Raw genomic sequence first — 4,025 nt, forward strand, 5'->3', positions numbered from 1 at the left:
CTCTTATGTTCTTTGAGAGGAATCTCCAGCTAGAATTGGTCACCTTTTACTTTTCGTTCTTCCCCTAGATTCTCCTCCTCCTCCTCTTTCTAATTTTTGTACCCATTTATGCAAGGGAGCTTGTAGTCAGCTTCCCTTGTATCTTCCTGGCTTCTGACCCTCCCATCTCCTTATTTGATGTTCCTTTCCCTCCCCGGCCTTCCTCTGTCACTCACAATGCATCTTCATCTCTCCAGAATTTGCTCATCTCCTACCTTTTCTACAGAATAAAAATGTCCATTCTGAGATTCTATTGGGCTTGGAGTGGGGAAATAACACCTCCTGTGTGGGATATAATTTTCAGTGGGCAAATGGGAGTGGGTGGAAGGATTAAACCCTCCTGGCTGTGCAACACAGTCCTAAGCAAGACTGAATGCCTGCTCAGCAGTTTTATCTTTGAAAAAGGAAGTGGCCAGTGTTAAGCACATTTAACATAATGTGAAATTTGACCCTTAATGTTCAGTTTATTGGCTCAGAGGTGTATATGAATGACAAAGACATGAATTGCATATTATTTAAGGGCTATATGATGTATTAAAACAACACTGAAATGCTAAAGAAAGGCATATCCTCACACCCAGAGTAATTTAGGAAGGTAATATAGTATAGAGAAAGAGTGTTATGTAAGCCAATTTATATCTATTTGGAATGTGCGTGCACAGATGCACATTAAAATGTGATAGGGATTAAGATATTGGCTTATAAAATTGGATTTGCAGTCATTATGCTAAAATATAGATAAGAATTATATTAAGAGTCTGCCTCCAATTCATTAAATTGTGAGTGGAATTGAAGATATACTGTGCTTCATAGGAGTCCTCTATCTCAAACCCTACTAGCTCTTATACCAACAAAAGAATCTAAGGAAAAAAAAGGTAAAAGCTTAGGAGAGAGAAAAGCCCAATCATACAATTCAACTCTTCCTGGTTGCTCAGAATGAATCCTTTAAAATTATTTTTTTAGTTAGTCTGGGAGAATTCTAGCGATATGCCCAAAAAAAATCTCAGGCATTTTTTCCTGACACTCCTTCATCAAATAATAAAAATAATGAGAATTTCATTCTAAAATGATGAAAAGGGGTTTTTCTTTTTTTTAAACGTGAATTTCTCATGGGTGAAGTGAGGGGATTTGGTTGTGCTTACCTTGCTTTCAAGGTGGCCAAAAAGTGCTTGTGAGTATCCTTCATTTCAATCTACATCTCATCTGTTCCATTGTCTATGGAGCCTTCTTCAGTGCCCATGTTTGCTGAAAAGCCCAGTGGTCCTCAACTGGGCTGTCCCAGCACAGGAAAGCGGGACCCATGTTCCATCTTTGACATCTCTGTGCATGGCTTGGAAAAGTTTGTGGCTGAAATCCTGAAGAGCTGCTGTCAGTCAGTGTAGACAACATTGACACAGATGCACCAATGGTCAGACTCCATAACTGGTATCAAATGAGAGTGGAGAAACATGTGTGATCATGCCACATCATGCATCTCATTATTCCCATTTTTTCTCTATTGCATTTATATCCCCCCTTTTTCTCCAAGGAGCACAAGCTGGCCTACATTGTTCTCTCTCCTCATTTAATCCACACAACAACTTTGTTAAGGTAAGTTAGGCTGAGAGGCAATGAATGGCCCAAAGTCACCCAGTGAGATTCATAGCTGAGTGGCTATTTGAACACGGGTCTCCAAGGTCCTAGTCTGATGTGCTAGCCACTATGCTGCCGTGGGTCTCATTACTATACTTAAGGAGGAAAGGGATTAAGGAGGTCACTCATGAGTTCTGGGTAACAACCAATTCTGTCGTAAGTGCATAAACTTTTGACATTCAGAAAATTTTGGTTTAAGCAGCCGACATCCAGGATCAGTGCGTAATATGATGCATGCACTGACTTCTACAACGTAGAAAGAAAACAGAAGCCCCACCCCTTCCTCCTTTTCCTTAAGAGCTGTGACAAGGCAACAGGTTGTTGTTATTGTTGCTGCGGCTGCCACTGCCTGAATTCCAATTACCTATGAAGCGTTCAGCTCATCACATTTTCACATGTCATCTTTCCTAAGTGGAACCAATTGCATTAAAAACCATCAAGAAACTTCCAGGGCCCCCACACTTCAGTGAAAATGCAATCGCAGAAATTTAAAATGCACATATTCAGCCACCGTCCCACCTCCTTCCCCACCTTCAACAATGCCAGGCGAACAGTGCCTCAGGAAGATTCACTGGGGGGCATAATTATCAATGCTCCTTCTGCAGAATCGCTAATGGAAAAATTACATACGCAACCAACTTGCTCTTATAAACCATGCATCTGATTTCGCTGACTATAAAATGGCTGGGGGAGGCTTGCATCTGTCCCTGTCCCTGTCATTCTACCCCTTCATTCAAGAGGACTGAGGAAGGTTTTTGAGCATACTCTCTTTCTAATCAACAGACTTCAAGTGAATCCAGGAGAAGGCAAAACACTTTAAGCCCATTGGCTCTGCATGAGAAACAAAGCTTTATAGATCACCAGGATTTATCATGCTGGTGAATTCTGTAGAATAATGATTTTTTGCAAGTACATAGGGGCAAAATGAAATCATGTGCAGGAAGTATCCTCAAACTCTATCCAGTTCCTAAGCCTGTAGACTGGACAAACCTACCCTGCAGAGAGTACAATTAATTTTCAACTCTTTCCTCCTGTCCCACCCTTAAGTGAAGAGGTAGGTCTTCCTGATTCAAGCCCTCTCAAGGTTGCAACCCCACCCAGAGCATGTGCCTTAGGATACTATCTGTTTCAACTTCTTCCTGCACACAGCTGACAAGTGACCAAAGACAATTAAAACAATCAGCCTAATTATCCAGCACCCAACACTGTAACATTTGAGTAACAACAACGAAAACAACCCAAAAAACCTCTGCAAGCCAATCACAGAAAAGGACAATAAAAATACTCCTCAGTTGTTTTGTGGCAGCCAGTTAAACTCACAATGCCTACCAGGGGTGGGAGCTGAACACTATGCTTAGAAAGGAAGAGGAGGTGGTGGGGGTGGTCAGCCTGGCCTTAAATATCTGTGCCTGCTCTGTGCCCCTGCTAGAACTTGCCAGCTTCTGAAGCTGAAAGTGGTTCCATGTCAGTCCTGTGGTCCCCAAGCAAACACACTTGCACCCAGACTTCTTTCTGATCCAGGCAGAGAGGCTACATTCTCAGGGATCACTTTCATACAGAGGTGCCAATTTCTAGAACACACAAAAATGAGTGGATTCTAAAAAACAGTAAAAAAAAAATAGTTAAGGAAAATCTTGCTTTCAAAGTCAGGGGCAGGTAAACTACTTTAAAATCAGACATTCAATTTAATCTGAAAGGAAAGCAAATCTATCAACGTCTTTTGGACTTGCAGTAGAGCCTGGAGCAGCATTTCAGTTTAATCTCTTTAGGTGTCCTCTGAAAGTTTGGGTTTGTCTTTCTTTAAATGCACATCAGCTGTAATGTGGCTATCAGTTACTCCATTCCAGAATAGTTTACAAGCATGCCTTGGGCATGAGTCATGAGAAAGAAGGGTATTAATATTTATAATAAATTCCGCCAAAGTAGCTTGTCAGTTTATCTTGCACATTATTTCAATTACGAAACTCAGTGGAGGAAGTTACACCGCAAATCCTTTTCTGGAATAAATCCAGGCATTTCGCTACAGCTACTCATGAGTAAATATTTGAGCTATTTAAAGAAAGAAAAAAGTCCATGGATGTCTGATTAATGGGCTTTTCACAACCTACATTGCGACTGCATATCACTTGTCCTGTGGCTAACTTCCTCTTGTACTTTCTCAATTGTCTTGTCTTACAGATCTAACAATCTAAGTCAGAGTTGCAAAAACCAAATCACTCTGAGAACCATGACATTTTGATTAAATCCTAAGGCAACAAGCCTATGCATGTCTACTCAAAAGTGGGTCCCATTTAGTTCAGTGGGACTTGCTCATGAAAGTTGTGTGCATAATTGCAACGCAAAATAGGAAAGCA

This window comes from Podarcis gaigeae (genome assembly GCF_964106915.1).
Source record: "Podarcis gaigeae genome assembly, chromosome: 1".
Classification (NCBI taxonomy): Eukaryota; Metazoa; Chordata; class Lepidosauria; order Squamata; family Lacertidae; genus Podarcis; species Podarcis gaigeae.